We start from the raw sequence: 13,519 nt of genomic DNA, 5'->3' as shown, positions 1-13,519 counted from the left end.
ATAGATGGTTTAAACTACAGATAGGGCACAGAGATTTTCATAACTTAGAAAATGGTATTTGGGAGTCCCCCCTCTCAGTGAGACAGAGAAGCCTCAAAGAGCAGTTGACGTAGAGGCCGTCAGAGTCTAACACGTTTTCCTAAAAAGAGTCGCAGGAGAAGACAGTGGAGGGTGAGATCAGGTTTTTCAGGGATTAAGAAAAAAAGTGAGTCCTTAACATAAATGCTGATATCAAGTAGGTAAGTGATAGGAAATTCGTATTTGGCGTATCTTGAGCTATGGGACACCAGGAATGAAAATACTGAAAGCTAACAGAAGTAACGGTTAGGTTGTTGGGAGATGCCACATAAGTAAAATCAATGACAGGAGACAGCGAAATATCTTCAAAGTGCAAAGAAAAGTAATTCTCAACCTAAAATTTTACATGTAGCTAAATTACTCAAGGATGAGAGCAAAATAGGTAGTTCAGGCATATAAAAACTAAGGGCATTTATCACCCACATAAGTCACCAGATGACATTCGCAAGAAGTGTAAACACAGGGAAAATATAGGCTGAAAGAAACAATACCAGCCATAGAAACAGGTAAGTCTGAGTATAAAAAACAAAACCAAAAAACTTGATAGCTCATGTTAGGTTTTAAAAGAAGAAAGTAGAACAAATGAGACAGTAATAACAAGATTGGGGCCTAAGGCCAAACACACTGAAGGAACATAGAGGCTAGTAATCTACCAAGAAGATACGACAAAATCATCGGGGCGCCTGGGGGGCTCAGGCGGTGAAGCATCTGTCTTTGGCTCAGGTCATGATCCCGGGTCCTGGGGCCAAGCCCAGAGTTGTGCTCCCTGCTCAGCGGGGAGACTGCTTCTCCCTCTGCCTTTCCCCCTGGCTTGTACTCGCTCTCTCATTCACTCTGTCTCTTTCAAATAAATAAATTAAAATCTTTAAAAACTAAAAAGAAAATACAATGATGAACTTGTATACACCTAACGAAATCGCCGTGACATGCCATGTAAAACAGAAGGTGATAGAATGAAAGGAAGAAATCAATAGATGCACACAAAGGAGATGTTTAACATTGTATCAATTGCTAGATCCAGCGATAGGCAAAGATCTAGGAATTCTGTACCCAAGTAACCAAAAATGTTCATTCCTTCTATATTCATAAGGAACACACAAAAAATTGTCCATGTACGTATATCTCAAGGACTCAACATATTTAAAAAAAATCAGGCTACCTAATGCTGTTCAAGATTTTAAACAATGTAAATGTTTTTTAAAAGTTTGGAAACTAAGAATGCGTTCCTATTGCTCTTAAAGAGCAAATCACAATGGAGATTGCAAAATCTGAGAATATGGTGAAGATACTTGTGGGAAGCAGCTAAAACAATACTTAGAAAGTAAGCTTTTAACTTTAACATTATTTATTAAAATTAAATCATTAAAAGACAATGAGAGATTGAAAAATAAATGATCTGGGGCTCCTGGGTGACTCAGTTGTTAAGCGTCTGCCTTCGGCTCAGTTCATGATCCCGGGTCCTGGGATCGAGCCCCGCATCGGGCTCCCTGCTCAGTGGGGAGCCTGCTTCTTCTCCCTCTATTGCTCCCCCTGCTTGTGCTCTCACTTTGTCAAATAAATAAAATCTTTTAAAAAATAAAATGATTTAAGTGTTCAGCTCTGGAAGCTAGAAAAAGTGAACACGAAGAAAGTAGAAGAAGAAATAGAAATTGATGAAATGGAAAGCAAAGTTAATAGTTAAGCTAAATAAAATCAAAAGCACACCTTTGGAAAAAAAACAAATTACTGATACAGTAGAACTGTAAAAGTATAAGAATACTGTGTATGTCTGTGCCAAAAATCTTGGATATTTAGTTGAATAGTATCCCAGGAGATATGAATTGCCAAAATTACCTCAAATAGAAAACCTGAATAAAGCATGACCATAAGAAAAACTGAGTCAGTAAACAGTATTCTTATTTATAAAAGATGCCACAGGCATAGGCAAATTTTGTTAAATCCACAAGGAAAATTTGTTTCTTTTATATTCTGTGTCAGAAACAAAAAGCGAGCCATCCATTTCATTTTGTGGGATTAGGCTAACCTTGATACCCAAACAAGAAGCACTAATGCTAGTATACAAATAAGCCAATCTCATTTATGACCATAGAGTTTAAAATCCTAAATAACAGTGACTTCAGTAGAATGTTTAAAAATAGTACACTATGACCACACATAGTAGGAATGCAAGGATCGTTTAACATTAGAACATCTGTTGATGTAACTCACTACATTAACAAATTAGGAAAAAACAGGGCATTCAGTAAAATTCTTAACACCCTTTAGTAATGAGTTCATACTAGCTCTTAGCAAACTAGGATGGAGGGGGGCCTGCCTTAGCCTATGAAAACATTTTTAATAGGAACCAATAGCCTTCACTTAATAGTGAAATGAGATAAAGCCTATTATCAGTACTTCATTTTTATACTGGAGGTCCTCCTAGCCAATGCAATAAAATAAAATGAAACGAGTTATAAAATTTGGAAAGTTAAGGATAGTTTTGTCTCCATGTGGAGTCCATATGTTTATCAACATAGAGTAACCAAGAGAATTTACACTATTAGAACTAAAGAGATCAGTGGTGCGCCTGGGTGGCTCAGTCGGTTAAACGTCTGCCTTCGGCTCAGGTCGTGATCCCAGGGTTCTGGGATCGAGCCCCGCATCGGGCTCCCTGCTCCGCGGGAAGCCTGCTTCTCCCTCTCCCACTCCCCCTGCTTGTGTTCCCTCTCTTGCGCTCTCTCTCTGTCAAATAAATAAATAAAATCTTTAAAAAAAAAAAGATCAATATAGTAATGTTTCTGTGTACCAGTAACTAATTAGAGAAGTAATAGAAGAAAAATTCTGAAAAAAAAAAAATCAGAATTTTTAGTCCCTTGGGAATACGTCTGACAAGGTTGTGGGAAACCTTTATAGAGGAGAATTATAAAACAAGTATTGAAGTACATGAAAGGAAACCCTGATAAATGGAATGTGATGCCATGTTCATAGGTAGAAAGACTCTGTGTCATAAAGAGGCTAACTCTCCTCAGTTTGTAAATTCAGAGCAATTCCAATTAAAGTCTCAGTTTTCCTTCATGGATCTTCAGACTATCTTCAGTTTTACAAGGAAGAACAGGATCAAGAAAATGCTGACCTACTATATCGAACCACTGATTTATAGGAAATACCATGAATGAAGGAACAAGTTCAGCAGTTAGTAAAATCCAGACTGCAAGAGGCACGGAGGGCAACCTAGTTTACCCTATAAATAAATTTCAAGGGAAAAATGAGGTGAAGGGGATACCTATAGATTAAAAGAGAGTTAAAGTACATATTGACTAATTCATGGACCTTATTTGAATTTTGACTCAAAAGGGTTGAACTATTGAAAAAAATTTAGACAACTGGACTTTTCAACACTAAGTGGATGTTTGATGGTGTAGACATTGTCAAATTCTTTTTTTTTTTAAGATTTTTATTTATTTGACAGATAGCAAGAGCAGGAACACAAACAGGGGGAGGGGGAGAAGCAGGCTTCCCGCGGAGCAGGGAGCCCGATGGAGGGCTCGACCCCAGGACCCTGGGATCATGACCTGAGCTGAAAGCAGATGCTTAACGACTGAGCCACCCAGGTGCCCCGTTTTTTCAGGCATTTTCAAATTCTTTCAGCTGTGAAAATGATCCTTACAAAGTGAAATTAGCCAGAAAGAGACAATGTATGATTCCACTTATGTGAGGTATCTAGGCATGGGCGCCTGGGCGGCTCAGTCGTTAAGTGTCTGCCTTCAGCTCAGGTCATGATCCCGGGGTCCTGGGATCGAGCCCTGCATCAGGCTCCCTGCTTGGCAGGAAGCCTGCTTCTCCCTCTCCCACTCCCCCTGCTTGTGTTTCCTTTCTCACTGTCTCTCTCTCTCTCTCTCTGTCAAATAATAAAATAAAATCTTTAAAAAGAATAATTAAACTTCTAGAAACAAAGTAGAATATGGCTGCCAGGGGCTTGGAGGAGTGGGAGTTGTTGTTGAATGAGTATAGTTCAGTTTTTTAAGATGAAAAGCTGTGGAGATGGGTTGAACAACAATGTGAATACTTTTAACACCACTGAACTGTACCCTTAAAAGTGGTTAAGATGATAAATTTTATGTGTATTTTTAAAAAAATGGTCCTTATCTTTTTAGAGATACATGCTGAAGTATTTATAGGTAAATGATAATTTTGGGAGCCCCATTTCTTTTTAACAACCACAGACCCATTCTCCAGCAAAACTGGTGAAAAATTTTTTTAAAAACAACCACTTAAAGTCTATAGAAGTGGTCCTATAGCAGATGAAACATTTGTTCAAGAAAATATACTAAATCTTGGTAAAAACAGAGTCTGTGGCATTTGATCCGTGAACTGCTCCCTTTCCCCCCCTTCCAGTCTGGTGTTACAGAAACACCACTCCAGGCCGATGATGCCAAGAACGCAGGTCTCGTGCTCTCCCCAGCTCCCGGTTGAGGACGACAGAACCTTCCTCCCCACCCCCATTCAGCTCCCTGTTGTAGAGGTGAAGTTGCAGTTGAGTGTGGCTGAGGGGTTGAGCTCCTTTCTTCTGCCCAGCCCCCACTCAGGGTGGAAGCTGTACCTTGGGTGTGGTGTTCTGGGGGGAGGGTCTCTGACGGGAGAACAAAGCCGGGGAGACCAGAGGCTACCACTTCCATCTCCCCAACCCAGTGTCCTGTTCCTATAGCTTAGAAGAGTCCCAGCAGAGTTTGACGGATGTGGTCAGGGAAGGAGACACTCAGAAGGGAGAGTGACTCTGCTCGTGCCCACAGCACACCTTCTGAGGGGCGACAGCAGCAGCCCCCCACTGCGGGAGGGGGCAAGAAATCAGTTTACATGAAAATCCAGCCAGCTACTAGACAAACAGCAGATGATGACAAGAAGCTGGTAAGAGGCTGGGGCGTACCAGCACCAGAGGTGCTGCAAAAAACTGTCAGTTTCAACAACAACAACAACAAAACTTGAGATAAGAAACAGGAAACTGTTACCCATACAAAGGAAAATGTGCAATGCCTGTGAGAGTGACCAGATGTCAGATTTAGTGAAGGCTTCATAGTTGTCACACATACAGTTAACCGAAGAAAACCATACTTAATGCAGTTAAGTGTGACTGTTTCATCAAATGGAGAATATCAGTAAAGAAGTGATAACAACCAAGTGGAAATTCAGAAACTGAAAAGTGCAATAACTAAAATGAAAAGTTCAGTGCAGGGGCTCCGCAGTAGATTTGAACTAGCAGAAGAAAGAATTAGTGGACTTGAAGATAGATCACTTAAAATTATACATCTTGAAGAACAGAAAGAAAATAGAAATGTGAACAGAGCCTAATGGAAATGTGGGACATCATTAAGTTTGCCAACATACGTGCAATGGGAGGCCAGAAGGAGAGGTGAGAGAGAAAGAGAAAAAAAATACTAAAAGAGATAATGTCTGAACATTTCTCACATTTAATTAAAAGTGGTAATCTACATATCTGAGAAGCTCATTGAACTCAAAGTAGGCTAGAGACATGCGGGATAGAGATATCTACACACAGACACATCATAATAAAAATGTTAAAACCCAGAGACAAGGAGAAAATCCTAGAAGGAGCCAGAGAAACCTTGTCACCTGTAAAAGAACTTCGATGAGATTAACAGATGACTTCTCATTAGAAACAGTAGAGGCTGGGAGGCAGCAGGGTGACATTTTAAATGCTCAAAGGGGAGAAAACTTAAAAGAATCCTATATCCAGCAAAAGCATCTTTCAAAGAAGATGAAATAAAGACATTATCTCAAATAGACAAAACCTGAGAAATTTTTTCCCTAGAATATTGCCTTATCGAGAAATACTAAAGGACATTCTTTAGCTGAAATCAAGTGATTCCAGACAGTAATTTGAATTTACATGAAAAAAATTATCTTGGTAAGATAATTGTGCAATTAGAGTATAAATATTAATGGATTGTAGAAAGCAATGATATAAGGGGAGCCTGGGTGTCTCAGTCGGTTAAGCATCTGCCTTTGGCTCAGGTCACGGTCCCAGGGTCCTGGGATTGGGCCCTGCGTCCAGGCTCCCTGCTCAGCGGGGAGCCTGCTTCTCCCTCTCCCTCTGCCCCTCCCCACAACTTGTGTGCACTCTCGCTCGCTCGCTCCCTCTCATGCTTTTTCTCAAATCTTTTTCAAAACAGTGATCTAAGCCAGTGTGTATATTATTGTTTTTATTGGCCCTGTAACATGGAAATGTAATACATTTGCCAATATCAGCACAAAGGAGTTGGGTGGGAGGAAGGCTACATCAGACTAAGGAGATGACTCCGGCTGATAATTCCAATCCGAAGGATCAACTGAAGAAAGCCGGAGATGGGAAATAAGGTTAGTATAACACACGCTATAGATACATACTTGGCCTCCTTTTTTCCTCTCAGCTTCCTTAAGAGAAACTGTACGGAACAATAGTTGTAGCAATGTATCATTGGGTCTGTCGTATATATAGATGCCAGCGTATAAAATAACAGTGTGGACGTGGGGAAAGAAAAGAGCTATAGAGGCGTAGCCTTTATTTTGTGGGAATTAAAGTTGTATACATTTGAAGTAGGCAAAGAAGTAAAGCTATTTCTATTGTCAGATGATGTCTTTTATATAGAAAATTGAAGGGAATCCACTGAAAAACTAAACTATTTTATGAGTTCAGCAAGGTTGCAGGATACAAGATCAATATACAAAAACCAATTGTATTTCTTTTTTAAAAAGTTTTTATTTAAATTCCAGTTAGTTAACATACAGTATTAGTTTCAGGTGTGCAGTATAGTGATTCAGCACTTCCATACATCACCCAGTGCTTATCACAAGTGCACTCCTTAATCCCCATCACTTATTTCACCCAGCCCCCCACGAACCTCCCCCCGGTAACCATCAGTCTGTTCTCTATAGTTAAGAGTCTGTTTCTTGGTTTGCCTCTCTCTTTTTTTTCCCCTCTTTGCTCTTTTTTTTTAAAGTAAGCTCCACACCCAGGGTGGAGCCCAACATGGGACTTGAACTCACCATCCCGAGATCAGACGCTTAACCGGTTGAGCTTCCCAGGCGTGTCTCATTTGTTTTTTTTCTTAAATTCTACATATGAGTGAAATCAGATGGTATTTGTCTTTCTCTGACTGACTTGTTTTGCTTAGCATTATATTCTCTAACTCCATCCATGTCTTCGCAAATGGCAAGATTTCATTCTTTTTTATGGCTGAGTAATATTCCATTGTACACACACCCCCCATCAACCACACTCCACATCATCTTTACCCATTCATCATTCGGTGGACATGTGGGCTGTTTCCATAATTTGGCTAGTGTAGATAATGCTACTATATACATTGGGGTGCATGTATTTCTTTGAATTAGTATTTTTGTATTTGGGTAAATACCTAGTAGTGCAATTGCTGGATCATAGGGTAGTTCTATTTTTAACTTCTCCAGAGTGGCTGCACCAGTTTGCTTTCCCACCAACAGTGCAGGACGGTCCCCCTTTATCCACATCCTCGCCAATATCCATTGTTTCTTGTATTTTTGATTTTAGCCATTCTGACAGGTTGTGAGGTGATATCTCATTGTAGTTTTGTTTTGCATTTCCCTGATGATCAGTGATGTTGAGCATCTTTACATGTGTCTGTTGGCCGTCTGTATGTCTTCTTTGGAAAAATGTCTGTTCACGTCTTTTGCCCATTAATTGGATTCTTCATGTTTTGGGTGTTGAGTTATATAAATTCTTTATAGATTTGGGGTACTAACCGTTTCTCAGATATATCATTTGCAAATATCTTCTCTCATTCTTAGGTTGCCTTTTAAGTTTTGTTTCCTTCACTGTACAGAAGCTTTTTATTTTGATGTAGTCCCAGTAGTTTATTTTTGCTTTTGTTTTCCCTTGCTTCAGAAGACATATCTAGAAAGAATTTGCTACAGCTAATGTCAAAGAAGTTAATGCCTATGTTCTCCTCTATGATTTTTATGGTTTCAGGTCTCACATTTAGGTCTTTGGTCCATTTTTAAAAAATATTTATTTATTCATCAGAGAGAGAGAGAGCACAAGCAGGGGGAGCAGCAGAGGGAGAGGAAGAAGCAGGCTCCTCGCTGAGCAGGGAGCCTGATGCGGGACTTGATCCCAGGACCCTGTGATCATGACCTGAGCCAAAGGCAGACGCTTAACCGACTGAGCCACCCAGGCGTCCCCTTTGGTCCATTTTTTATTTTTTGTGTATGGTGTAAGAAAGTGGTCCAGTTTCATTCCTCTGCTGTCCAGTTTTTCCAACACCATTTGTTGAAGAGAGATTCTTTTTCCCATTAGATGTTCTTTCCTGCTTTGTCAAAGATTAATTGATCTGTGGGTCAAACTGATTGTATTTCTATACACTTACAGTGGAACTAAGGAAACAGTTCTATTTCTAGTAGCATCAAAATTATATATTTAGGAAGAAATTTAACAAAATAATTGTAAAACTTGTACCTTGAAGACTTTAAAAATGGTGTTGAAAAAACTTAAAATGATCTAAATAATTGGGAAAACATTCTATGTTCATATATCAGAAGACTTAAAATTGACAATACCCCCTGATTGATGTACAGATTTAATGCAGTGTCTTTCATCGTCTCAGTTGCCTTTTTTGTAGAAGTGGACAAGCTGATCCTAAAATTTATTTGACAATGTTAGGGATCCAGAATAGCCAAAACATTCTTGGAAAACAAGAACAAAGTTGGAGGACTCACATATCCTGATTTCAGAACTTATTACAAAGCAACAGTAATCAAGACAGTGTGGTGCTAGCATAAGTACAGGTAGCAGTTTCATGGAATAGAGTTTAGAATCCAAAAATTAACCTCCTTATTATATGTATGGTCAATTGATTTCCTACAAGATGCCAGAACAATTCACCTGGGAAAGAACCATCTTTTCAACACATTGTGCTGAGACATCTGGATATCCACATGTACAAGAATGACATTGGACACCCAGCATCTATGCAGATTCACCTGGAGTGTGTCAAGGACCTAGGTTTAAAAGGTGGACTATAAAAACCCTTAGAAGAAAACCTAGGGATAAATCTTTGCGACCTTGGAGTTAGGCAGTGATGTCTTAGGATGTTACAAGCAGAAGCAACCAGTGAAGAAGTAGACAGAGTGGACTTCATCAAAATTAAATGTTTTTATGTTTCCGAGGACACGATCAAGGAAGTGAAAAGAGAGCTCACTGAATGGAAGACAGTTTTGCAAATATATCAGATAAGGGACTTTTATCTCTATATATCAGGAACTCTTACAACTAAGTGGTACAAAGACAACTCAGCTAAAAATGGTCAGCAGGTGTGAATGGACATTTCTACCAAGAGGATGCACAAGTGGTCAACAAACACATGATTAAGATGCTCACAGTCATTAGCTGTCAGATCAGAATTACAGTGACATGCCACTTCACACCCCCTAGGATGCCTCTATCAGGAAGTCAGTTAATAATAGGTGTGGGTAAGGATGTGGAGAAATAAGTACCCTCACACACTACTGGCAGGACTGGTAAATGGTCCAAAGGTTTGGAAAGTAGTCTTTCAGTTCTTAAAATGGTTAAACATAGAGTTAGCACTTGACCCAGAATTTGACTCCTAGGTATATATACAAGAGAGGAGAAAGTGTGTAGCAGCATTATTCCTAATAGCCAAAATGCGGGGAACAACTCAAATGTCACCTGATGAATGGACATATTATTTTTATTACTCCTGCATAAAAAGGAATGGAGTCCTGACGCTACAGCAGGGATGAACTTTGAAAGCGTCATGCTGGGTGACGAGCCAGTCACGGAGGATCACGTGCGATTACATTTCTGTGAAACATCCAGAGTAGGTAGATGGCCCATTAGTGGTTGCTTGATGGGGGCTAGAGAGTTGGGAGGTGGTAAAGAGCACTGGGTTTCTCTCCGGGGGGATTAGAATGTTCCAGAATTGATTGTGGTAGTGGTTGCATAAGTCTGTGAATATATTAAAACAGGTATCACTACACATCTATTATAATGGCCCAAGTCTAAAACACTGGCCTCACCAAATGCTGCTGATGATGTACAGCAGTTGGAACTTTCTTTCATTGCTGGTGGGAATACAAAATGGTATAGTCACTTTGGGAGGTAGTTGGGCAGTTTCTTACAAAACTAAACATACCCTTAGCTACTGTGATTCAACAATTTTCCTCCTTAGGAATGAATTGAATGAATTGAAAACTATCCATGCAAAACCTGTACATATTTATTAATAATTGCCCAAACTTGAAAGCAGTCAAGATGCCCTTTAGTAGGTGAACAAATAAGCTGGTACATCCAGACAGTGGAATATTCAGCATAAAAAGGATGGAGCCATCAAGGGAAGGAAGCTAATCAGAAAAGACTGTGTACTATAGGATTCTAACTATGAGACATCCTGGAAAAGGCAAGACCATGGAGACAGTAAAATGATGAGTGATTGCCAGGGCTTAGGAGGGAAGGAGGAGTGAATAGAGCAGAGAGGATTTTTAGGCAGTGGGACTCTTCTGTATGGTTCACAGTGGTGGGTACTTGTCATTATACATCATCCTCCTGTAGACCATGGGCTTTGATAATGTTACTGTAGGCTCAGCGAGGATCCCACACGTACTGCTGTGGTGAGGGGTGTGGACAGTAGGAGCTTTTGTGGGGGTGAGGCAGGGAGTGTATGGGAACTCTGTACCTTCTGCTCAGTTTTGCTGTGAGCCAGACATTGCTCTACAAAATAAAGTTCATTAGTTTAAAAAAATGTCTGAGACTTGTCTCATCATGGTGTGCTGTGGAGTACACATGGGGGGATGGGGCAAGACTCCCCATGGGTCTGTGATTGCTGGAGCTGGGTAGCGGGTTCATGAGGCTTATAATAACTTTTGAATCTGGTAGGGGACGTCTCCCCAGTTCATTCAAAACTATGGCGTTTTTATTAAACTATGATGGAAAACCTTATATGTGTACAAGAGTAGACAAAGTAGTACAAGTACAACTGTATTAGGCTAGACAGTGTAGATGGCATTATAAAAATGGGAACATCTGTATGGAAAAGGTAGATTCGTACTCCACACCTGCACGCCCACAAAGGTGATAGCGGACATAGTGGTTTTGCGGCGTTGCTGCTAACGAATGAAGTAGTTACGCGGATTAACAATCTCAGAAGCAGTGTTGAGGGATAGAGGTGATTGCAGAAGGATACCAGGGTATGGGAGCATTAAGGTTTAAAAACCGGCAACAGAGTAAAGGTGTAAAATATGCACGGTCATGATGCCTCCAAATTCCCGATAGTTGTTACTTCTGAGGGAAGTGGGGCATTTGTAAGGTTTTATGTCTTAAAAAGAAATTGAAGCAGAAGTAACAGTAATATTAAAAATTGATGAAGCTCAGGCACCTGGCTGGCTCAGTCAGTGGAGCATGTGACTCTTGATCTCGGGGTCGTGAGTTCGAGCCCCACATCGGGTGTAGAGATGACTTAAAAATAAATTCTTAAAAAAATATGATGAAACTAGGTGATAGGTAGTAAGTGTCCATTACAGAATTTTGTATATTTGTCTCTATGTTTGAAGTAGTCTGTAAAGTGTTAGTATAAACAAACAAAATGTCTTGTTTGGGTCCTAATTCAAACAGATCTTCCAAAACACATTTTTGTGGCAGCTGGAGAAAATTTTACTACAGCTTGGGTATTAGATGACATCAAATGTGTTAGGGGTGACAGCAGCACTGTGTTTGTATAAGGAAATATCCATGTTTTTAGAGATGCATGTTGTAGTATGTTAGATGATGTTATATTGTTTCTGGGGCTTATTTTCACAAAATACTTCATAGAAAGAGGATGGTTGAAATAAATGTGGCCAGATCTTGGTGCATCTTGGTGATGGGTACGTGAAAGATTGTCATACTAGATTCTCAGTTTCAAAGCATGTTTGAAAATCTTTATCACTACATACACGAAACCAGATGGATAAATAACTGTTCTTTAATAATTTGTTCCATTGGCAAACAGATTGGAAATGTTTTGGTACAGAGAATGTGGTTTTTTTAGTTAATATGTAGCATATAAATAGATCTTATCCAAATATACATAAAGTAAGTCAGGAACAAAATTTGACCTGGTGTTCCTCCAGGCCCTCTGTACTGCTTTTAACTCTGTGGAAACATGCCTCTGTGGAAACGTGCCACAGATTAGTATTTAGGCTTGGTATTTGCAGTTTTTCTGTTCACAGTGACAACAGGAGAGTGTATATATAGCTCTGGGTAATTTCCAGTAAGTAAAAAGGAGCAGGGATAATCAGCATGAGCAGGTGTGTGAGTGTACAGACTTGAGCCCCGACAAAATTGTCGCTCTCAGAAATGAACGAGGTATTCCAAAGATAATGCTTTTTCTTTTATTTCACATTTTACAAAACACCTTCACACTCAGAACGTGGAGCTGACACGCACAGCTTTCCTTCTGTGGCTTCGTGTGTTTAGTCTCGGGGTCACTCCCACGCACCCCCCTCACCGTTTCCTGTCTTTCCTTCTAGAAAGGTGTTCCTTTCTGCAGTTAATGTTCTTACCACTTTCTCGGGCTAGAGAGAGAGAGAGAGAGAGAGGAGAGGATCTCAAGCAGAGTCCCCACTGAGCCTGGAGCCTGTGGGGCTCTATTCTTCCGCCCCGAGATCACAACCTGAGCTGAAACCAAGAGTCGGACGCTTCACCGACTGAGCCGCCCAGGCGCCCCCGGAATGTTTTACTAGCAGTGCCGAAGCGACGTGAAACAGATGTTGAATGAATTTACTTAGAATTAGCGTGACCAGTGTTTCCCCTGTTTCCCAGAGTGCCAAACTTAATTCCTGCGTGTGTTTGAGAAAGATGAATGTCCTCACGATGTTGAAAAGTTCTTTAATATTATGGATTTGATTTTTTCAAGTACTTAGAAATCCATGCTGAGGAGTGTTGCCGCTGTCCCGGCTCGAGGGCTGTGGGGTCCCTTCACGTCGTGTGGCGGCCAGTAACAGAGTCAGGTCCTAAGTCAGACTGCTCTCCTGGCCCAGCAGCTCAGTTACTGCGGTCTGTAAAGGAAATCGACAACTTTGCATAAAGATGCATGGTTCTTCTGCATAAATGTCTTCCAACTTAGATGGTGAAAGACATGGAAAAGAGCAGAGTGGGAGAGCTTTCTAAGAAAGTAGAGACAGTACTCAGTGTATGTAAAATACTCTTCCCAATCGGAGGAAAGTCGGTTCATTAGAAGCCCAGGGAAAGGCTATCACCAAAGAAGAAACACGGGCATTAATAACTGTATAAAAAGATACTCAGCCTCACTACTGAGGGGGAGTAGAGATGACAGCTGTCACCAGCTTCTCCCCCTGACGTTGGCAAGGGTTTTGAAAAGTGGAGAGCAGGGACTGTTGTTAAGTGTATGGGGAACAGGCGCACAGAGCCCCACAC

General features: G+C 40.5%; 1 protein-coding gene across 6 annotated transcripts in view; it reads left to right on the top strand.

Moving 5' to 3' along the window:
* The window catches only part of RABEP1 (rabaptin, RAB GTPase binding effector protein 1), a 100,313-nt gene that overhangs the window by 42,972 nt on the left and 43,822 nt on the right, over positions 1-13,519 (top strand). The gene's annotated exons all lie outside the window — the stretch shown is intronic.

Source organism: Zalophus californianus, chromosome 16, assembly GCF_009762305.2.
Source record: "Zalophus californianus isolate mZalCal1 chromosome 16, mZalCal1.pri.v2, whole genome shotgun sequence".
Taxonomy (NCBI): Eukaryota; Metazoa; Chordata; class Mammalia; order Carnivora; family Otariidae; genus Zalophus; species Zalophus californianus.
This window is presented reverse-complemented; position numbering and strand designations above follow the sequence as displayed.